General features: G+C 35.4%; 1 long non-coding RNA gene across 1 annotated transcript; it reads left to right on the forward strand.

The window, feature by feature from the left end:
• Positions 1–3,423: 3,423 nt before the first annotated feature.
• LOC136571072 (uncharacterized) lies at positions 3,424–13,903 on the forward strand. The gene is made up of 3 exons (XR_010785634.1): positions 3,424–3,710; positions 7,300–7,387; positions 13,866–13,903. It is a non-coding gene; the product is annotated as an uncharacterized lncRNA (long non-coding RNA).
• Positions 13,904–25,145: the final 11,242 nt, after the last annotated feature.

A 25,145-nucleotide genomic window follows, 5' to 3' on the forward strand; every position in this document is an offset into this window, starting at 1 on the left:
CTCTCCCTTTGAGAGAGACGAGTAAGCACAGAGAGAAAATGGAAGAGACAAGCTTTCTATTGTAAATTCTTACCCACTTGTCTTAGTCTTCCTTTTGTATACTTCCTATTATTTCAGTGTTGTCATCTACAGTCCCACCAGTTTACTCAATTGGATTGAGATGTTTACATTAGTATGGCTGAATTTGTCAAAAATGATGAAACAGAGATTTTCTGTAATGTGTTTTGTGGAAGAGCTTTTTGACAGCGTTCTAAATGCTGTTTTGGAAAACATTTTTCTAATCATGAAGCCTCAAATAGTCTTCCACTTATTAGCTTTTGAATGAGGGATATTGAAATCGGTGATTTTCATTGAAATTTTATAACACACTACTTATCATTAGACTAGGAGACAGCATCACAGCAAGGCATTTTATTTTGAAAAATAAATCATATGGAAATAATAGGTAAAAAATTAAAAAAATAAGTACAAATTAATCCTGCTTTCACTTAACTGAATTTTATGTTATTTAAACACAATTTGGAATTAATTTTGACTTCACAGACTGGTACAATTCCAGGAATTTATTTATTTTTAAGGAAACATGGAGCAATTTTACTTTTAAATTAAAAATATTTTAGCTCTGATTTTATGGATGAATAGCAAAGGTTCCTATATGACACTGTGGTTGTACTTTCCTGCTTTATCTATTTGAAGCTTGAAAACATGAAAAAAAAGCCATAGTCACACAATTAAGAGTAATGAATCACATTTGCACAATTATTACAGTTTTTTAACTAATGGGCATCATAGAATATTAGAAAATTATTTTTGTTTCAATTTCCTCATGATGCCAAATGCTCTTAGTAAGTGTGATCTGAGCTGAATATCAGCTCATACTCCTTGTTTGTGCTTTCTGGATTTGAGCACTTCATCTATGTATATATATCTCACTATGTCTTATCACACAGATAAAGATTTTTATGCAGCTGAAGGAGTATCCTTAATTATTATCAACGTGTCAAAATAATACTGTGTCTGGTAGGGCCTAGGTTTGGAAAAACTGAATAGTAGATGACTACTTGGTCCTTTTAATGCCTTAGTCTACCTGGACACTCGGGTTCTTGAAAAGCAAAAAGGTATTTGTTTATTTCTGAGTGCAATGGGAACTCAGCTACATAATAATAATTGGTCTCTATTATGAGGAATCTCATGTCTAAACCAAGGAGAGGGGAAAAAATGCACAGCCAGAGAAAGAAATGAGGTATGCATGTATCATCACAGGACCTGTGACAGCTACAAGCACAGGATGCCCCCTTCCCAGTCTTTCTGCAGAATCACAAAATGAGTAAGGTTGGAAGGTACCACTGGAGGTCATTTAGTCCAACCTCCCCTGTTCAGGCAGCATCCCTGGGAGTGTTACTCAGGATTTTGTCCAGAGGGGCTTTGAGTATCTGCAGTGAAGGAGACTCCACAACCTTTCTAGGCAACCCTACTGACTACAAGAGGCTCTTTACAGCCTGGTTTATGAAGTATTTTATGAGAAGGAGAGGCCCTAAAAGGATAGAGAAGTAACAGAAAAGAGAATTTAATTGTAAAAGAACAAGTTGTACCAAAGGAAAATATTTTTTTATGAAGTATAAGCTTTATCACATTCTACAAAGAGAACAAATGAAATGAGTTATTCAAAGATTACCTGTGGATGGTAAGACTTAGAACAAATTTAGCTCCATATTTTTATTAGGGCATAATACTGTTTTAAATTGATAAGATTTATATACTAAAGAACTAATGGGAATATAAAAAAATAAAAATAGGAATTTAAAATAAATAATTTTCTTCATGAGCTATGAAGAAAATAAGAAATTTTCTTCTTTAAGCTACTGCAAAATATTGGGATGTATAATTTTAACATAATTTGCCTCATTATTTCTCACATTTGTTCCTGCCCTGCTTAATCATATCTATTTGTAATAGATCTGTTCATATGCCTTCCTTTGTGATGAGTCATGGCAAGACTGGCACCAAATGTCCTGTATTCTTTGTTCTGTGGAGCTGCTGTAACACAAGCTGGCCTTTTGCATCATTATTTTCTTACTTCACAACATGAAAGAAATGGCACAAGTAATGGGCTTAGCCAGTGAGTAGTATTTCTAAAAAAATAATAAATACTGGAGGAAGTAAAGCAATTTCTTTTCCAACAGAGTTGTTGTTATCAGACAACTGGAACTACCACAAGTTGAGTTCTGTTTGTTGGCAACTCATCTTCACCACCTGAAGCAAGTATGCTTATCCTCTAATCCTCCTTCCAGGTTTTCAGCTGTCTGTGATCCAAATTCTGGTTTGGACACAGTACAGCTGTCTAACTCCAGCTTAGACTTCTGATAAGACAGAGATGAGGAAAAAGCAGAAATGAAACATTCAAGCTAGGGCAGTGCAAAATAACAGAAGCAAAATCACAGATAAAGATGAGAGAGTTTAGATAGTAACAGCAAATATTTAAATTATAATAATAGCAGCTCTAATATTCAAAATAAAAAAACTCTGGACTGGAAACTGTTAAAATCCTATGGGAAGCAGAAGAAGGGCATCTCACCCACAAAATGGATCAACCTGTTTGAACCATTGGCTTCCTCACCAAAAAGGACTGCAGTGTCTCGTCAGAGGAATAGGGGATGGCATCAACATTTAGCCTAATACCTTGTTTTTCCTGCCTGTCACACCTGTGTATCAGTTAGCAAATAAGGGCTTTATACTCTTACCAGGTAAATATACTCATTCTGGCATCTGTGTGGGTAAAGTTGATTGAAAGGATGTGACAGAGGAAGAGAAGGTGACAGAAAGATAAACCCCCAGGCTTTTGTTAGTGTGAGCCTTAATGGTGACTTATGGTGGCCAATAAGGCTATAGATATTTTCTCATATTTTAAAATGTTTCTTGATTTATGTATTACAATTCATAATCTTTAACAAGAATTTTCTCAGTACTGGGATGGAATGTGGCTGTAACCCTACTCAGTTTACAGAGGAAATGCAACTTTTTTCTTTTCCTTTTTTTTTTCTTTTTAATATTAGGGGTTTGTGTGCACAGGTTTTACTACGCTTCTGTGTATGAGAAAAAAAAAATCAAATTCTAAGTTGATTTCTATTCTAAATTCTAAATCAAAAGTTACTAGCAGTGTAACACCTATATAACACTGGTGTGGTTTGGTAGCCTTGCAGAAACAGGATGTGTTCTATAAGTTGAAACTTGGGATTTATTGGTTCATAAATGGCAATGTCCTGGCGTGACATTATGATGCTTGTATCCCCATTCATGTGTTCTGCTAATGTTGGATATTATGTTCTGTACCTTTAAGACTGGCTCTGAAGAGGGAAAGTTTTGTTTTGGTTTCCTTATCAGCCGGGCGGGACGCAGAGACTGCAGCTTTTGCTTTTTCTGCTTTTGCTTTTCGCTTTGCTCTCTCTCTCTCTCTCTTGCTTGCTTCGCTTCTGCTTGCTTTTGCTCATTAGCTAGTTTAGCTAAACTGTCCAATTTCTTCCTGGACTGTTTCTCCTTTCCTTTTTCTGACCATTTCGAACCTGCTCCGGACTGGGGCCTGGGAACACCGAGAGTTTGCACCTTGCGGCCTGCAGCAGCTGCCCCAGCGCCGGAGGGACTGAGAACAGAGCGACCACCCCCCAAGAGAGACTTTCTGAATTTGCCATCTCTTTTCAGAGCGGTGTCATCTGGTATTGTTCATTTTGTGTGCTGGGGGGTGCTGTGCCTATTAAATAAGCAGGTTCTTTCCACTCCTCTCCGAGGAATCCTTCCCGACCCGGTTGGGGGGAGGGGCCATGTGGGTTTGCTTACGGGAGGGGCCCCCCTTTGGAAATTCTCCTCCAAATTTGCCCTAAACCAGGACAGGCCACACATTCGATTAATGTGTTACAAGCATATATTTCAGCTGCATAAATACTTAATTCTGTACAGCTATATTACTATTGTTTCATCATTAAGCATTCCTTGATATGTTGCTCTTTTGTGGTTCATAAAAAATACTGTCTTCTTTCATGTCTTATTTCACTGAAGTTGTAATCAGTGTGTAATAAATTAGGTATAAATAAAATAGGAGAGTTGAAATAGATGAGGAAGAAAGACAATCTGGTCTAGTGTTACTGCAAGTCACTTACAGCAACTATCAGAATGCTGCTTTCTAGGGGGTAGAACCTGTCGTTTCCCTAAGCAGACGTGGAAAATACAAAACTTGTTTTGATGCACTGCTTTTATTTGTTCCTTGCAAACAAAAGATGTTGCTAAAATTCTCCATAGACAACAGAAATCATGGCAGCATAAATATTCACTCTCATTAAAGAAGTAAAAACAGTTCATATCCCTCAGATGGAGAAGCACATTATAAATCAAATTGAACCGTGGTTGATTTGGCACCACCTGAAACTGATGTAAGACAGCAGTAGAACTGCCTGGGCAACAGAGAAATAATCCATGAGTGCATTTTTTACCTCTTTCTGCACCATATTTTTATTTTGTCTGGTCAATTTTGTTAACATCATAATAGTACATTAGGATGTTCTGGAAATTTAGGGCCTGCAACTAAAACTGTCTACCTAAAATATATCTGTGACAAATAATTGAAATTAGGAAAGATACGTAAAATGAACATTCAATTGGAAACCAGCAATTTTCTTCAGTATTTTATGTCATCAGCCATAGAACCAAAAAAGTTTAACCTTGGATATCTTTACACCATAAACATTTTATGATTAAATCCATGCTACAAGGCAGATCATTATGCAGTGAACAACAGAGCCTCAGTACGTAAGTAGTGTTAGGATGTCATTGCAGCAAACCAGTTCCACATTTGTTTGGCTTGATAAAGATTGTGAAAAATTAGTAAAGCTCCAAGTTTTAATGTATTAAATATTTAATTACTTTCCATGCTCTCTTCTATTTTTGGATCCAGACTGATAGTAACATTTCTAGGAGTTTGTTGAAACCTAGAGAAATAAATAAAATATGTAAGTGTTATTGTTTCAAAGGAAAAAATGAAGTCTTGGGAGTGAGATGGGTATTAGGGTAAAATTTCACCCATGTCAGGGTGACTTTATTCTCTCTTTGGGAAAAAAATCTATTAAGATATCAAAGTAATCTCTGACACTGCAACTAATATTTCACTGCTTATAGAGAATAGTTTTGTTTATTTTGTTCTACTTTCTCTATTTTTCTGCCATGCTTCTATTTCTCCTGGCTTTGTGAATATGTAAGAGGAAAGTTAAATATGTTTTCTGACACTTCCTGCTCCACCTCTTCAACCCTTTCCTCATTACACCTATGCTATGTAAACAGATTGGATGTCTTTATTTATACTTGCTAATCCCTTACTCTCTGTGGTTTTTGAATACCTTAAAGTGATACATGACCTCAAGAGGCTGTAAGTATTTCTCTAGCTTATTAAGAAAAATTTTCATTGCATTTTTCCTTTCTAAAAAATGTCAAAAATTAGATAGTCACTAGGTTCACAGGGAAGCAAGCATCTCTTGCATAGTGCATAACTCTGCATGCCAGAAGAGCTAGTAAACTTTGGAAAGTGAATTTAGATTAGATGATTAATCTTTCAACTCTTGATTGATGTGCCATATACAATGCATCAATGAAATGTCCTTCCCTAGTCTGTTATACGTGGTGTACTGCGACATTTCCTTCAAGAACATGGATGTTCATTTGAAATGTATTGATGGAAACAGAATTGCAGCTTTCATGTGATGGGTGAGATTGGTGATGGGTGAGACTCAGAAGGTTTGGAATTTCGGTTTGATTGAGATGAGCATCAAATGTTCACTGGCTTAGCTGAAGCTTATTAGGACTACACAAGCCCCTCGAGTCTGAAAAATTGGGGCAGAAATCTGGAAAGAGGATTTCTTGTCAGATTTTTTTAGCAATCTCAGTCTTAGAAGAAAATGCCATGAGAACAGCTTTTCACAATATTTTGGCACCTCTTTTTCCAGTCCCAGACATAACATGGCACTGAAAGAAGACAGAGAAGTATAACCCTTGCCTGAACTAAAAAAGACTCTTAGAGTTTTAAAGTTTTAGAAATGAGACAGTTTTTTGCCAGTCTCTGATAAACCTTTTTGCCTCTTTTGAACTCATTCTCCTCTCTTTAGCCAGGCTCTGGAGAGAAAAGATGCACATGTATTAGCCATTTCATTAAGTAAAAGGCATTCATCGCTTTAGTCCTTGAGTAAACTCATCTTTTAATGTAATGAACAGCTACAGCTTTATCCTGCAGTTATTTCTTTAACAGCATGTGACAGTGACAGTGGGACAGACGTGTTTTTCTCAAGCAGCTACACCGCCATAAACATTTACGTTAAAATGTCAAGAAGACATTTCATTTTCAATATTTTTTAATGTTCCACTCCAACTGCCAAGTCAAAAACAGGAAACAATGAATATTTCTCTCAGCTCTTCTTCACCCAGATCTAGTTGCTTTTCAATCAAGTACAAATAATTTAAAATAAAAACAATATTTTGAATTTCAGAAGACTCTTACAGCAGCATTATTAGCTTTCATTAAGTTTTAGGGATGTAGACTATGCACTTGCCATCTCATCATATTCTAAGAAGGACTTAATTCAAAGCTCCACAAGTCACAGATTTTCAGCAAATGTCTTCCTGTGGTCTGTATGATTTCCTTATTTAACTGAACCATCTCAGTTCTGCTCTGTAATATCTCTTGTATGCTCCCAAAATGCATCTCTGTAGCAGTTATTATGAATATTAAAATACAATGTAGTGACATAGAAGTTATAGAAAATAATAAATTGATTAGAAAGCTGCTCTTTGTTCATTAAGCACACAGAGATAAATTAGATAATAGTTTACATTCAAAGAAAACAAATTTGAGCTATAGCTTCCATTTCCTTAGAAACTTTAGAAAGAGCACTCTCAGTTTAATCCCACAAACAGTGAAAGGCAGAGGGGGAAAAACATTGAAAAAACTGATTTGCAATATTCAGATAAGAAAATCTACCATTTAGTTTAGGAATTATTTTTTTATCTTACTTAACATCTAAATAATGGCTTGTTAGTACAATTTGACATGTAATAGTATTGATTACACTGCCATGTGAATGGGTTAAAAACCCCAATATTTTACATTAGATTACTTATTTTGTATTTAATTTTATGAACCATGTAGTACAAATTATTGTCAAATACTAGGGTTAATGATGAAGATAGTATTATGCTTTTTATCTAGAATATTGTGTGCTAAATTCACATCCACTGCATGATACCAGATTTTATGTCCCTGTCTAGGAAAGAAGATATACAACATACTGTGCCATCTGCATCTTAGAAGAGTTCATTTTGACATTTGACAAAGGCAGACATGTTTCTTTAGTAAGTAAGTATCTACTTGCCTGTGAAAAAATCCTAATTTTTTGCAAGAAAGGAGCCCACTAAAAACGATTTACATTACTTATAAAATAAAGGAACTCAGTGTTTTCAAACACACAAAACATTGTCAAAAGAGTTAATTTTATTTTTATCTAAAATCAGGGTTTTGAAGTAGTTTTCTTTCACTGCTTCATCAACATGAGTGTATTTATCATATGTTGAAAATCTGGGGTTTAAGGTATACTTATTTTTTTTCTTTGTTTCCTCCCTTTTTTACAATGCAATGAGTATTGTAAAAAAGAAAGCACAAGTATGTCTACAGGCTTACAAAGCAGACAGATTCAATCCCTATGGTAGAGGTGTGGAAGCAGGCATTTTTCTCACCAAGTGAAAATTATGACATTGATGGAAATGTTCTGGGTTTAAATCAATACCAAAAGAATACATGGTAACTCTTTTAATAAGTTAAGGTAGGAATGGTCATTAATTGCTCCCTCAGGCAATCTTAACCATTCCCTAAAAATCTTACAAACACTTCAGGAGTAATTTTCAATGAGAAAAATTGTCATAATCATAACATATAATTTAAAATTCAATTCATAGTTTAAGAAGAATAGTTGAGAGGAATATTGTCAAGTTTTAAGAAAAATTAATTAAATCACAGCAGAAAAGGGTGGAGGTGGAAGGAAAAAGAATAAAAAATGCAGCTTTCACACTAATGTTCAGATATCTTGCACTTATTTTAGCAAGACTCAGATCCTCACAAAGACAGAAATTATTTTTAGAATAATTTCTCAAGAGATAATGTAATGAGTTCATTCCAAAAGCTAATTGCCAAAAAAAAGAGAAAGGAGCAAAAAACCCAAGAAAAATATGTCCAGTGAAGTAACTGGATAAAAAAAAAATCTCAGCATTGTTAGTTCTCAATTTTTTCCTTCTTAAACATGCCAATAGGAGTAAAGAATCCATCTAATAGGATTGCTGAGCAAAATGTAAGAACACTTCTAGTACCTTTCATGCACACACTTGAATTTTTTGGGGAAGATCAGATAGAATTGAGCAAATAAGATGTTAAAAATGCAAGCCCATAGAAAACACTGAACACTTGCATTTCATTTCCAGGATAAGTAAGGGGAAAAAAGGTAAAGGGTTTGGAGAAAACTGCTGTTCCTTTTACTCATGGTTGCCTTAATGATCTAGTATATGAGGAAAGAACACTATAATTGAAGCTTATTGGAGCTTCTTTCTGTCTCTAAATTGTATTATTTTGAATTGTCTGACTTCAAACTATAATCTCCCTTATCTCAAAATTTGGTTACCCAGCTTTGATATTCCAAAAGGCAATGGAAGAAAGAACTTATGTTCATGCTTTATTTTTTTCTATTTCATTTATTGTGATTTCCCCCCTCCTCCCCCCCCCCCACCAATATTTAATTAATATTTCTCTTGGTTCAGCTTGGTTCATTCTATTTCTCCTGTCTTTATACATTTCTGAAAAGATTCTGACTCTGTCTTCCTCAATGAGGTACATGAATAGAGTAATGACCATGGAGAAAAAGTAATTGCTAAAAAGCATAAGATACAAACATTAGAATAAATCAGCAAATACAGTCAGCTGACAATGTAGCGTGAATTAGTGCAAAATTACTAATGCTTTAGGAAAGCAAATGTTGATGGATTATGACTTTCAATTATTAAGTCTGAATTGTATGACACAAGAGGAGGGAAAGGGAAAGATGTAATGCCTAAAAGAAAATAATAAGAAAATACGAGCCAGCATGAAGTTTGTGAAAAAGGGAGTGAGAATTCTCCAATTTATAGGCCTCCATAATATTTATAAAACTTTATCATTCAAACCAGACATAATTGTCAGGGAAAAAAAAAAAGAGAAAGAAGTAATGCAGAGTACCCTGGTTTTCATGCAGTCTTGAAAACAAGCTTCTTAAAATGGCTGCTGAATAAGTTAAATGTGTCAAGAGGCTTCCATTGACCAGGAATTATCTAACAGAAACCTTTTGTTCATTTTGTCTTTGCTAATAGTCTCATAATGGTATGTTTCAATAATCTCTTAATGGTGTATATGAAATGTTTAAATGGTAGTATTCAATATTCAAAAACAGTATTACACATTTGATGATGAGACATAGTGCTTCATTTTAATCAAGACTTGAGTACTCTGAGTAATAGGGAGGGGAGGGGAATAAATTGTTGATAATTGTGAATCAAAGTGTGTTATAGATAAGAGTGTGGACCAGAGGGTAAAGATAATAATAGGTTGGAATTTTATTGTGGAAAACTCAATGAAAAAATTAAAAACTTGTGGTGGTGGTGATGATGATGATGATGTTGATGATGATAAATAATAATAATAATCATGAATCATGAATAATAAAAAGAGTAATAATATTTTAATGTGCAAATTAAATTGGAAAGACATATTTTATTTTCTTCTATCATGTCCACATGCTCAAGTAATATTTAATAGACTTCCACTTCAGTCATAACTTGAGCATCATCGAAAGCTTGCAACATGCTGATACTACTCCTTCAACAGCAAATTATTTGGAATTTCAAAAGAAATTTCTGGAAGAAGTGGACTGACCTAGGAAGAACAGTCTTCCTAGGAAGCAGAATTTGATCTGGAATAGGCTGAAGATAGGCAGCACATTGCCAGTGCACCCGGGAGACTGGTGTTGATGGAATGAGGCAATCTAAGTCTACTAGTAATTTAAGGCACAGGAGATTCTTTTTGCAGATTTGATTTGCATCTACATTCTAGATACAAAGCTGTGGAGCAAGGTAAGAGTACAAACTGCGAAGCCATCAAAACCAGTTTCCATGCAGTGGGATTGATAAGTCCTTCAGGCTTCTGCATCTGTATGGGCTCTGTTACTTCTAGAAATTTGTCTGAATTTCACTGTCAGCAAAGAGGCAATACAAGCCTGCAGCTCTAAAATATTAACAAATGAGTTCTAATGAAATCCCTTTCTCTCCCCCTTTGGATCATCCAATTAAGCAGTGCACAAACACACTATGAGCACCTACACTACATACATAAACCCAGATAATACTAGAAATATTTATAATGAGCAAGTTCATACAGTGAGATGACACTGGATAATCCAAGTACATTATTCACGATACTTAGGGTATAATTCAGTGTTAGTGAGAATAATATTTTGTGTACAACCATTATTATTTTGTTAATGGAATACGATTACCTGAAACTTTGGAACACAAAACTTGCTAATTTCTTGGGGGGTAGGCCATGACTGAAATAAAATGAGATCTAGGGTCACCAAAACTGTATGAATTAGAGAACAAAAGTATTTCATCGCAGTTATCAACATGTGAGAACAATGACCTGACTATCAGCAATATAGTAAAATCGTCAAAAATGCAGATATATATAAAAAAAGCAATAAAAGTCTTTATAAACATTTATAGGACTTTTATTATGACTGGAAATATACAGGTGTTAAAATATTAGTGAGTTTTGACAATGTATTCCTACTGCTTAAGAATAGCTTTAGAAACTTTAGATTTTCTGGGCTTATGCATGGAAGATTGAGAGTGTGCCACATGGGTTAAAGATTACTCTCTGTGACAGGGTCAGAGTTAATAACATCATGTGCCTTAAATTTACTCAAATGTCCGTAAAGAAATCTTGCTAAATCTACAGTCTCATCAATTTCCACCCCCCCACCAAAAAACAAAAAAAGAGATTTTATGGTCCTTGGAAGAAAGGCAAGGCAACAAATGCATTGTGAACTTATGCAGGGAGAAAATGAGAAGGGCCTGAGCCCAAATAGAACTTAAACTGTCTACTGCCATAAATGACAACAAAATTGTTTTGATAAATACATCAGCAACATAAGAAGGGCTAAGGAGGACCTCCATCCTTCCATCCTTTATTGGATGCAGAGGGAAACAATAGTGACAAAGAATGAGGAAAAGGTAGAAATACTCAATACCCTCTTTACCTCAGTCTTTATTAGTAAGACCAGTTGTTCCCCAGGTGCCCAGAACCCTGAGCTGGAAGACAGGGACAGAGAGCAGAATGAAACCCCCATAATTCAAGGGAAAATGGTCAACAACCTGCTACAACACTTAGACACAAGTCTGTGAGACTGGATGGGATCCACCCAAGGGGACTCAGAGACATGGTGGAAGTTCTCACCAGGCCCCTTTCAATCATTTACCAACAGTTCTGGCTAACAAGGCAGGACCCAGATGACTGAAAGTTCTTGTGATGCCCACTTACTAGAGGGGCTGGAAGGGATCCAGCACTTCCAGTGCTGTGGAAGCCTTGAGTGCCAGAACATGTGCAGGACAACCAGGGGATCAGGCCCAACCAACATAGGTTTAGGAAAGACAGGTCCTGCTTGACTGAACTGATCTTCTCTGACAGCATGTGCTGCTTTATGGGTGAGAGAAAGGCTGTCTTTTTGGACTTCAAGAAATCTTTGATATAATTTCCCACAGCATTCTCCTGGAGAAAATGACTGCTTTATGGCTTGGGCAGGTGCACTCTTCACTAGGTACAGAACTAGATAGGTGTCCAGGTCCAGGGGGTGGTGGTAAATAGAGTTAAATCCAGCTGACAACCAGTCTCCAGGACTCAGAATGGGTGCCAGTCCTGTTCAATATCTGCATCAACAATCTGGAGGAGGAGATTGAACATTATTTCAGTTAATTTACAGAGGATACCAAGTTAGACAGAAGTGTTGATTTGCTTGTGAGTGGGAAGGTCAGAGGGACCTGGACTGTGTTAATGGGGTGAGGTAATGATATGAGGTTGAAAAAAGGTCATGTTCCTAGTTGTCATTTGTGTCACAACTCCATGAGAAGCTTCAAGCTGGAAGCAGAGTGGTTGTCAAGATACCTGGCAGAAAAGGACTTCGCTCTCCATATGTAGAGAGATCTGAGGCTTTTGGTAGACAGACAAATGAATCTCATATGCCCAGATGCCACCAAGGCTAGTGGCATCCTAGCTTATATGAGAAATACTTTGGCCTGCAGGACTAGGACAGTGATCATCATCCTGTACTGATGAGGCCATACCTCAAATCCTGCATTAGGTTTGGGGCACCTCATTACAAGGAAGACATTGAGGCCTTGAATGGCGTCGAAATAAGGCCAACAAGACTGGTTCTGAAATATTAATGGTTTGAGAGAAAGATTGATTTCAGCTTCCAGTAAGACTGTATAGACCATGCTCATCAAAATGGTTTAGAAACATAATTTTTACTTGTCTCTAAACTTCAGTAAGGTTGTTATGTTTGTGGATTTATCCAATGTTACCCTCATCTTAATAACAAACTCAAATTTCTTTTCAATTTGGTTTCTAGTGACTTTAAGTTATGTCTTTACCACCCTAAGACTCTGTTAGTAGAATTTGCTACATTGTACCTGAATGTGAGGAATTAATCAGAATTCAGATTGCAGCTGTTCATACATAAAACAAAATGGTAAAGGTAGAAAAAGTACCAAAAGGAAAAGGGAAAAAAAACTCTCCAAAAAAGCCAAGAAACAAAAACAAACAAATAAAGAAGACCACCAAAAAACCTACACACAAAAAATCAAAATCATCACCGATAAAAATACCTGAAAATAATAATTTTTTTTTTCCTCAGAGCACATCTTTTCCCTTAACTAGAAATGGGTTTGCAACCTGAATGTAGTTGCAATGCACAAAAATGGATGCAAAATACAATTCCTATGCTCACATAGAAGATAACATGATATATCTTTGAGTTATGTAATCCGGACATCACCTATTTCATTCACCCAGAGTAACCAAATTTTTTTAATAACATTTGTTTGACAGGTATGGGCATAGCATAGCACAGGGTATTTAATTGTCATGATTCAATGGTATCTCATCTAGTAGACCTTTATATGCATTTTATGTGTAAGAGTTATATAGGTTAATGCCAAGTTTTATGTTTACCCAAAGAATAATTTTTTTTTTCTCAGAGCCCTTAAGATTTTGGGTTAGTTGTGTATTCTTTCATTCCTTGTATATCTATTGTGTATGATTTGTAAGAAAACCTTGGGCCTTATGCTGATTTTATTCAAGGATTATGGTTCATCCAACTTCAAAGTTGTTATCTTGGGTCTCTACAATTTCTGAAATGTCATGCCAAGTTTTGGAAAAAAGTACATTATAATCCCAGATCAGATGCAGTCTCATGTGTACTGCTCTGTAAGAAAATTGAATGCTAGCAGAATGGTGGTAATTTAACCAACTCTCAGAATAAACATATGATAATAATGACTTAAAACAGTTAAATAAAAACAGTTAAATAAAAATGAAATTTTTGTTCTTGCTTTGTTCAATTTTAATCATTCCCTGCCTTTTGCTTTTCTGCTGAAACAAAACCACTTCTAAACTTTGATAGTTTATTTTCATGTTTAAACAGATGGTTGATAAAAGATTATGCAACTCAGACATCTCACCTAACCATTAATCTTCATTTCAGAGCAAGTGCTGAACATTAGTTGACGCAATTCTCCCGGGACCTTTTGGAAGAAAATCCAAGATACTTCCTCTCCTTTAACTTATGAAGTTAGCCTTTACTTTATCCTACTGCAGTTTTACTTTTTAAAACAAAGTAGTTAAGCAAGGACAATGAAACAATTTTTACTTTTTTTTTCTCAATTAATGAATTTCTTACTCTACAAAAAATGGAAAAGCACTTCACAGTTCATATTTCTGCAGTCTAAGCTCAAAGCTCACTAACTAGATCACTAATAATGACCTTTTTCTTCAGTTTCTTGTAATGTACAATGTCTTAAAATGCTGGTGTGCTCCACAGAAATCTAAAACCCATTTATCATCATGGATTAGCAACTCACAGAAGACTGACAGACCTTGTACCAAATATGCATCTGTAAGAAGAAGTCAACAAGACAGTAGCTACAGCAACAGACCTTTTGTACTTGGATAATTCAGAAATTCAAAATCTGGTTTTAAGATTACTGAATGTTAAAAGTGAGAGAAGTACATCTTCCAGAAGCTCAGCATTTCAGCTCATGGCTAAAAGAAGCTTCTGGCTTTCATCAAAATTAAATGTCACATACATGCCACAGAGGCACACAAGATTCAGTTCTTGGTCCCATTTGTAGTATTCTCAAGGAGTAATAGGTTTGCTACTTTTTTCATAGGCTTCCAATAAATTCCTCTTCTGATGCTTTGCCACAGTCTGTGTGCATTACAGAAAAATGTATTCTAGATGTCCCTTAATAACAGGATCCATGGAAATAATATTGAAGAAATCAAAAGGTTCTACTAAATTTGATCTGACTGAGGCCTAGAATAAGAAAACATAGCCCCAAAATTTTGTATTGCCAAGTTTTTTATTTCTGCTTCTTCTTCTTCTTGCCTGGAATAGTTTCTGTAGATATCCTATCACTTTGGAGAGTGAAAGAAGACACTGATGAAAGTGGAATACTCGGTTTGATAGTGGATCTTCCAAAACTGGGAAAAGCCAATCTAATCTTTGAAGTAGTTGCATATTTCTAATAATATCTTCCTATTTCTTATTAAAACAAAACAAAACAAGCAATGGCAGAAGTTAATGTAAAAGTAATAACAACTTAAAACACTTTGTTTATTATTTATTGAAAATTTTCTATTATTTATTGAAAAATATTTTTTAAATATTAATGAAGCATAAGACTTGTTTAGTAGCACTTCTAAAGCCTTATCAACTCATGGAATTAGAGTCCAACAAGAAAAAAAACTACTTGCACAGTCTGTTGGCAGGTTGTGGTTTTTTTTCTTATTTTATTGTTTTTTTTCCAGAGATATACATTATAATAGACTCATTTAATCTTGCTGACATATGCAATAGTAAAGAAAATAAAACTAGAATTGGCTGTTAGCTTTATAAAACTTGAAAGATGGCAACTTGATGATCTTCAGACAGCATTTTTGTTAGTTAAACAACTAGAATGACTGACTTGTACCACTGTGTAATTTGGAAAATCTAAAGTATTAACATACTATAATTTGCAAAAAATACAATTTTTTTACTAAAGCTAAATATTAGTGCTCTACATAAAACTCACTGTGAAAATTTCTCCATTAAAAGGTATGTGGTGTGAAAAGAACCTTTTCTCCATTAAAAAGTTCATGGAGGTGTGATAAGAAAGAAGTTTGTTTCTTATTAGATACTGCTTGGAAGGCACTGTTGTTTTAATAGACTCCTCTGATCCCAATTTCTCGATTTATGCTCCCTTCCATGACTTCAATTGGGAGTGATGTGTATCTCACAGTCTGCAGGTTTAAATGCACTACATTTGCAAAATAGCTGTATTATGACAAATCAAGTCTCAAAGATGAATAAATTAATTCCCCTGGTTTTCTTAAGGTTTTAATATCGGATGTAGAACTTTAACATATTACATGACTGCTTGTCTAAAAATCTTCTTGTATTGTTCTACATTATAAAACTGTCATTTAAGAAGAACACGTTTGATTTTAAACAGATTATCCCTTCCTTTTTAAATGAAATGTGAAAAAAATATTATTGAATAGACTAAGACTAATACTATGCATTTTGGTGACCTAATTATTTTTGTTTCATCATGCAGGTTTCTTGCAAACTTGTTCTTATGTTTGTAAACTTTCAAATTATCAAGGGACTTGAACCAGCATTTCCTGAAGCGAGATGGATGTCAGCCATTGCTGTAAAACTACAGAGGCATTTAACAGATCAGCCAGTGTGTGGATAAGAATTAGTAGGTCCTATCTGTTTGCAAGACTGATGAGTAAAAAATGAATTAATCTACTCCTCTGAACGGCTGTCCTTTGGCAGAATCTAATTAGTGTACTTGGCCAGTTAAATAAGTGATGGGTAATTTTATCAGCTTGTTTATGGTATTTATGATAATCAAAAACAAGACTAGAGAACCAGCTATGTGCTGGCTATTTTTTTCTGGGCAAATCTAACATCTGAGCTCAATGAGAGTAAGCACTTCTTGCTATTTATGCTAAGGGTGTGACTGATGTTTTATTTTATTATTTTAAACTTAAACTGTGGATCTTTACTTAATTTGTCAACTAAAACCAGCAATGAAATTAAAATGTGCATTTTATATGTAGGTTTGTATAATTATATTAAAAATTGCTGAAGAAAATATTATAATACATAATATTTATTTAGAACATACTATTTTATTTTTCTAGGTATGCGCAGTAAATTCAAGTCCTTCTGTTTCTTGCAATTACAACTCTCTGAAATCAGGAAGAAAGGTGCAAGCAGGGGTTAATTACACATATTCAGTGGTCCCAGCAGGGACCACGTAATATGTGTAATTTGTCAATTTACAAAACAGTAAAGCCATGAGCTATGATCAAGGTGTAGATATTCAGTATTCACTGAGAAATGTAGAATCAGCATCTTGCAGAAAAATGTAAATATCTCTCAACATATGACATGCAGGCAATTTGCATTTGTGTTATATGAATTTCATCTCCAAGTGGGATGTTCTGAAATACCAGCATTGTGCATATATATGTATGTATGAAAATATATGTGTATATCCCAGAACAAAGTTTTCTGCAGCAGGATACTGTCCTTTCTTTTGCCTTTTTAACAGAACAAGCTTCTGACTTTGTTTGGAGTAATTATTACCTAAAAACCAGTATAAACAAAAGGTTTCTAGGCACGGCTTTTATGACCAATATTTGCAGATTCACCCAATGCTAGTAAATAAGTGAAAACCCTTAGTAAATATATAGCAAATGGAACTATTTTTTCCCAATCCATAGTAATAAATACTTTTGTAATTTTTAGTGTTCTTCATCTTCGTACAGAATTATATGTAGCTTGTTGGGGGTATTTTCTGGCCTAGTATAGCAATTTTTTTCTGTCTTTTCCACAAAAAACATTATTTTTCATCCATTCTTAGTTACAGGTAAAGTGCAATTCAGCCTTATAAAAAAACCCAGCCTAAAAAGTGCCATACGTGCATCTAGTAAAGTAGTTTTCTATTTTTCAAATTCTAACTCCCTTGGACCTTAGCTGATAGATTTTATTCTATGTACTTATTTGCAATATTATTAACATTGAACGAAAAGATTGATTGATTGATTGATTGATTGAAAAATACTTTTATGTAAATATTTCCTTTATCAGGATTTTCTCAAATCAAAAATTTTCAAAAAAGAAAAAAGTTGGAAAAAGATGGAAAACTCATGTCCCCATTTAATTTAGGAACCTTTCTTTCCCCCTCACTTGTCTGAATATATATTTACTAATTCATCTAAATTGCATTGCTTTGGAATACAAATTTTGTGGCCTACATTGTACTGTATAATTTCCTAATTCTCTTTCTTCTAGGGATGAACATAGTAGTCACAAACAACACATAAACCAGAGTGTACAGCACAGTCAATAAATCTTCTAAAAACTGAAGATTGATTTTCTTTTTCTTAGGCTGATATTCCACGTCTTCTTGTCTTGAAATTTACATGCGAAAAATAATATGTTCCAATTTATATCATTTTTATATTTATGTAAAAAATATAAATACAATACTCCCAATACATTGGGAGTATTGACATATAATATAAATGCACGTCTAGAATGTGTGTCTACATCAGGACTACAGTAATCTGTACTACCCAATTCTACACAGGACCAGCACTTCCCAGTTATCTTTTCCCCTGTTGCATTACATCAGTACTGGTGTGATCAGTGGGTATAGGTTGATAAGGTATCATTGGTTAGACAGCGGTTGAAAATTGCCAGAAAAGGTCTTGATGTTTATGGTATGCTTTTCCCACAAAACTCCATCTGCTTAGCATTTCCATGCCATATATCACATACCACAGGCAATGCTGCAAAGACAATTTAATTGAAGGGCTGTAATGAGAACCAGGTATCTCTGATGAAGAAGTCTTGGAGTCAGGATGTCTCATGACTCACATTTCTGCGTAAATTGGGCTTTGGTAGTGGCTTAATTTTATTGATGTCTTTAATTTGTTTTCTCAGTCTGACTTTTTAAAGTATGGGTGTAACTCACAGAATCACAGAATGGGAAATGCTGGAAGGGACTACAGTAGGCCTGTGGGTTGGATGTGGTCGAACCTCCCTGCTCAAGCAGGGCCATCTTAAGCACATGGCACAGAATTGCATCCAATAATTCTTGATATCTCCAGGGAAAGACACTCCTCAACCCCTCTGGGTAACCTGCTCCATTGCATGGAACTTTTTGGGCATAAGTCTCTGTCTGTTGTCTCTTGTCCTATTGCTTGGCACCACTGAGAAAAGCTGGGCTCCATCCTCTTGAAATCTTCCCTTCAGATATTCAAAGAAATTGATATGATCTCCTCTCAGTCTTCCTTTCTTGATGCTAAACCCAACTAGGCCCAACTAGGTCAGCCTGTCCTCATGAGAGAGTTGTTCCCATCAGCTATCATCTTTGCAGTCCTCTAGGAGCTCCATGTATTAAAGAGCCCAGAACTGGACGTGCTCCAGATGCAGGCTCACCAGGGAGGAGTAATGCAGCTTCTCTTTCCCGGATGGAATGTGGTCTGTGATGATTCCCCATACACATAATCTGCAACCATAAGCGCCTGCTGAGGGGGGATGGAATGGAGGATGCAGCAGAGTGGAAACCCTGTGGCCAAGGCTCTGTTGAAACCCTTGCAGGGAAGGGACCTTGGTTGTCCTTTACAGCTGATGAACCCCATATCAGCCGTCAGTCAGGGGAGAGAGAAGATGTCTTGTTCTCAAGGCAGGAACTGTGGCAAAATTGCTCTCTTTGGATGAACTTGTTTTATTTTAACCTAATTGTAATACTAACACGCAGCTCCATCCCCAAGTTACCCACCCCCAAGGTATGACCACCCCTCCCTGAGGAAGTGTCTATATTTTAATGACTATAATTTTAAGATCAAAGTAAGAAAAATTTGCATCAATAACAAAGGTATGTATGATCAGAGTCATTAAAGCTCCATCTAAACATAAAGAAATATAAAAGTACATTGAAAATGGGGAAAATTAGGGAAGACTCCACCATAACTGCTGGGATCAGTCAATGAGGTACACCTGTCCTCTCAATCATAGGAATGGGCAAGAACCACATTCTGTGTGTACTGAACACTTTTATTGGGGATTAGAGTTTGTCTGTGTGTTGCTTTGAATATGTTTCTGCAGTCAGATACCATCACAAACAGTCCTTGAACCATAACCTGTCACCTGGCTGTTTTGTATTAACGAAGTGTGTTATTCTCTAAACTGTTGGTATGAGTCCTTCATGGCTTGTGGCAATTGCTGGCAGTGGGGGACACAAATAAAGTGGGAAGACCAGCTGAGGGATCTCCTTTTGATGTCTGTCCCTAAATAAGTCAGTCAAACCACCCTCTGATCCAGCAGAATTTCTTAGTGAAGGGTCCCCATAACAGGATGCTGACAGACTGGTTGGGCACAAGGGTCTTGACTTTCCTGGGGCACTGCCAGACAAAGCAAATAGTAAGGATCAAGGAAATCTCCCCACAGTAAGGGCTGAGGATCTCCCCTATTCATGTGACAATCAGCAAACTAGATTTTGAGCAGCAGAGTTTTCATGCAATGTATGTGAAGCTGTAAATAAATATGTATGATTAATAAAATTGTAATCATAGTGTCAGGGTCCAAAGAACACCCAAAGTCTCTACAATCTCTTTCCCATCCTGTCAGGAAATTTTCCTAATCTTCAATTCAAAATGTTCCAAATTTTGAAAACCTTTCTGAATGCTACTCAAAATGAATTAAAGTGCTTACAAAATATTGTGCATTTAATCAGATTAAAAGTTAAGGATGTCTTTTTAACCTTTCATTGGATTCCATAACAAAGCACAGAAATTGTTCCAGAACATATTTTTCACAAGTTGGAGGGCTGCAGTTTCAAAATTGCTGGCCTTTATCTTAGTTAATGTTTTCAGTTTGCTTGTGGACAAACGCTCTCAGCATAAACACCATCACAATTGGCAATCTTGATGACTGCCTCAGCAGGACAGCTAGAGAGTTAATGGACATGAAAGCTGAAGTGGTTCAAGTTGAAAAGCACAGATCTATCCTGTTGGTAGAACACTTCTGTTTTTTCACACTGCTAAAGACAGAATTTTTTATTAGGGTTACAGGCTTTATCTTCTTCCTTGGTTTTGTCTTAAACAGAGAAAATAAGCAATTGTAGGAACAGAAAATGAATTTTCTGGCTACTGGTTTTTTTTGGTAAATTATAAATTTCTAATGTAATTGTTAAACCCTAAAGTGTTTTTGAAGGATAGCCTGTGGCACACAATATGATAGATTTGGATAATAAGATGCTGTGTTAAATTCTTTTATATACCACAAATCTCACATAGTCAGAACTTAAAAAATAGGTATAAAATGTAACATAAAATGAACAAGAACATTTTAGAAAGAAGTAATTTGATGTAGCTTTCCATGTCACAGTAGGTCTGAACATAAGCCTTCTTGTGCAACCCAGAAGCTTTAAGCAGAAAAGCTTGATGTGTGTGGGGGGCAGCTGAAGGCAAATCACATAGTGCCTGAGGCAATCAGCAGTATCTCTGAATCCTCTTGGATATTTCTGAAAATGCAGTAATTCAAAAGTGTGTTATGGAGACTTATATGAAGTTAGCTCCAGTTAGAAGAGTAAAAATTGGTGTTACCTCACTTCTGGATGATATTCAGAATTGTATTTGTCACCCAATGGACACACTAATTTTTCAAAGCAGTCTCATGCCTCAGATGAAATATCTAGGAAAGAAAAATATTTATCATCTCAGTTACTTCTATGCCAGAGGACAGCTCAGAGCACATTACTGACTTAGAAGGCCCTTAGCATCACATTTCTTCTCCACTGAGTACTCAAAAAACTAGTCAAGTAGGTAGCTCTTTAGTGCAACATAAGGCCAGTCAATGAAATTGCTTTTAGAAATGAACAGGATTCTGAATAACAGAAATTTCCTTCCTTCCTTCCTTCCTTCCTTCCTTCCTTCCTTCCTTCCTTCCTTCCTTCCTTCCTTCCTTCCTTCCTTCCTTCCTTCCTTCCTTCCTTCCTTCCTTCCTTCCTTCCTTCCTTCCTTCCTTCCTTCCTTCCTTCCCACCACTTCCGCCACTTCCTTCCTCAGGGCTACTGCTGCCTCAAACCAATTCTACCCAGGACCCTCCTGTCCAGGTCCTGGAGCCCAGTCTTGTGGCTCCAGGACCTGGAGGAGTGCAAATAAACCTGTTAGACCTGATGCTGCTTGTATGAGATGTTTTTGAATTGAGAGAACATAGTTATAGGGAAATTAAAAATTTGTATTTAAATTATATGGTTTGTTTCTTAGTCTTTTACTCATTTAGTACCTAAGCTAAATTATAACAGGAAAGATGTGTAAAGGGATTAAAAAAAACACAGAAAGGAAATAAGAAAGAAAGTAAGAAAAGTGAAATGAGGAAGAACTCATATTCCAAACCAGGTCCTGCTGTAATCAGCTGTATTTTTAGAACAGAATCCCATTGGTTTCCTGAAATATCTCATCAAGAGTAAACAGTAGAAGGGAAAAGCTCAGTATAAGAAGTAAGGTTTAATTACTAGAAAAGCAGAATCCACTGAAACCATTCAGTTTCCACAAACAGAAAGAAGATATCAGTATATTTGTAAACAATATTTTTATCAACATTGCAAATGGTTATTCAAATGGGTTGTCAGAAGTCTGTGAGACATTAAAGTGGTACAGGAAGTTGTTTATTCTGATTATGTTGTACACAGTTTCTTTAATAGAATTGATGATCAGAATAAAAGAGCATCTAAAACTCACATATATAAAAACCCTACTTTTTGTACTTTTGGGATCTGTCATAACGTGTTAAAAACTGTGACAGTATTTTAAATATAGTGGTGGTGTGTCTTCCTCCTCTAAAAATTATAACATGGATCAATCTTCTCTACCTTTCAGCTAAAACCTTAAACAGAACTAAAAGTCTTGCAACAAAAGAATGAATACAATTAAAGGGCTGAAGACATAGAATCATAAATTTATAGAATCAGTTGTGTTGGGAAAGATGTCCAAGATCATCAAGCCCAACCAATACCACCACCACTAAACATATTCTGTCACAGCTCAAAGTCGCATCAGCAGAATACAGAAAACTTTTTTCAGCAAATAATAATTTTGCAGAAATGGACATAAATTAATGTTTCATGTATGCAAAATAGATTGATATGTTCAATTACACAGAAAGTTTTTCAGGTCCAAGATTTTTCTATAGATTTTTAAATAATACTAAGATTACCATTCAGCAGAGAGAAAACCCCTAAGATTTGGTCCTAGTCTCTGATGTCAAGGACGTAAATGCTCACTGTAATTTTAGAACTTCTTTCTGCTATTTTAAAAGCTTTTATGGAGCTAATAATCTTTGTATGATAAGAAATTATTAGAAGTTGAGCAGTACTGATCAAAGAAAGATTTTGCAAAAAAAATTTGAGTTTTCACACCAAAGTGTAAAGATTTCAGTATTTGTGTTTAATTTTTTCTTTTATGAAATGCCAGAATATCTAATTCTCCTTTTCCTATTCCAAGTTAAATCCATATCTAACTGTAAGGACATTTTCTAGAAAAGATAAATTTTGAACATAAAGTTCAACTAGCAAGACTTCAGGCCAGTGAAAGAGTAAGGAACTCAAACCCCACAAGTTCCACAGTTTTATGAGGAAATATCAAGAAATGTTAATAAATGCTGGCAGAGTTGTTTGCTCTTTACCATAGCAAAATCTTTTAAGCATTGGCTCTTCCTAAGTAGGTATTTGTACAATGTTTGCACAATAGATCCTTTTCATTATTGGTGTTTAAATAAACTTTTGTAATACAATAAACAAACAAATAATAACAAATGAGGAATGTGCAGAGAGCAAAACAAATATAAAATCTTGTGAAGTTATTTTTTAATCTTGTGATAATCTAAAATTGCTTTTTAAACAATGCCATAATATCCAGGAAATGTGCAAAAATCACTTAAAAGCTGATGGGATTCTCAGAGTGAATTGTATGCAAATATTCTATTTGCTCTGGGAGAATCTATCAAAGACTATGCAAGCATATTTAAACTTGCAAGGTGAAAAATGATAGTATTCTGTGCAAATGAGCCTGCAGTCCTTAAATTCGGTTTTAACGGTTGGATGTAATTGAACTCTATTTTCTATATTTTAGTTGCACTGCTGATGAACCTCAATGGCCACTTCTGTCATAGATTAGGTTTTCTGTAAAAGATGAGCATCTGAAATTAGGTCAGCAAAATCAAATGCTGTAATTTAGTTTTACCTCATTATTAAAGATATAACAAGGATTATATTGCATGCTATTATTGCTTTATGTCATGTTATAGAACATTATGTTCCATCAGTGCATGGGTAATCTCCATCAAGAAAGCACATAGTAATGGTAATGTACAGCTGGGCAAATGACTAGCTTTGGGAATTTCTTGAAGGCCAAAACTGTATGAAGAAATTTTTGACAGCTGGAAAAGTACAACAGAAATGTTCCAATATGTATAACAGCAAAAAAATTATCCTAATTTTCCTTGTTTCTTTTAAAGGGGAACAGAAGAGTGTTTTCACTGTCTCAAACCTTGGATTTGCTTTTATGCTAGAAGAATTATTTTATGGATGCCTGGAATGCAAAACTGAGGATTTTATCTGATTCCTCAGTTAGATCTTTTTCTTATACTTTTTGAAATGTCCTCTTACCAACACTTTGCCATGCCAGGATAATATTAAATAACTGAAGGAAGCCACACACACTGGGCAAAAAAGAAATACAGAAGAGAAAGGAAAAGGGAAATTTAAGGTAAAATGAATAAAAATAAAGATGACTTTGAGAGCTGTGCATAACTGAGACACTGAATCCTGCAAAACAAGTGCGGTCAAAGGATGATCTCTGACAAGGAAATATTTGACATGTAATATATAGAATGTTATAAATTGTGTTTGTATATAGGGATAGCAAGCTAGATATTACTTTGATTAGAGTTGTCCCTGTTAGAAATCAAACAGTGCATCTTTCAGCTGAAAAAGTACAAACACTTCATTGTCACTAACCCTGTGAATAACTACACAGCTTGACATTCAAGTTTTAGATTTGTAGCGATTTAACTCTCATTTGATGAGGGCAACATAACCTCAGCAGTTTATAGAGTTGGGATTTTTTTTTCTCATTGGATATATTCAAAATTAATATAAAGAAACCAAATTGCATACATTAATAAGCTATCAGTCCTCAGATCTCTCAGAAGTGTGACTAGTCATTAGGAATAGCAAGTGCTGTTGACACCAGCCCCCGGGACAGAGAATCAGCATTTAATATAACTGAGCTTATATGGGATCTGTTGTTCTAACCTTTCTCATGTTTATGCTTAAACAAAAGTTTGAAGAATTATTGGACAAGACTTGACACAGAAAAGGCAGTGTTAAAGAAATGCCCAGGCACACATCAAAAGGAATTGTTAGGAAATGCACATTTTACCCTCTTACCTAGTATGCTTGGCTTAATTTACTAATTAAAATTAGATAATCTGTGGTCCCTACAATACCTAAGTCTTATCTATGTTGCTGGCAGCTCTAGGAGACATACTTGAGGAGTGACAGTCAAAATCCAGATGGGGTGCCACAGACTTAGGCAGCTGAGCCAAGCCTATGCAAGAATAAATCTACAACTGGCTACAACCTGGAAAAGTACTTCATCCCTCCTGCTCTTCCTGTTTATTACTGCTATTAGTAGA

Source organism: Molothrus aeneus, chromosome 2, assembly GCF_037042795.1.
Source record: "Molothrus aeneus isolate 106 chromosome 2, BPBGC_Maene_1.0, whole genome shotgun sequence".
NCBI lineage: Eukaryota > Metazoa > Chordata > Aves > Passeriformes > Icteridae > Molothrus > Molothrus aeneus.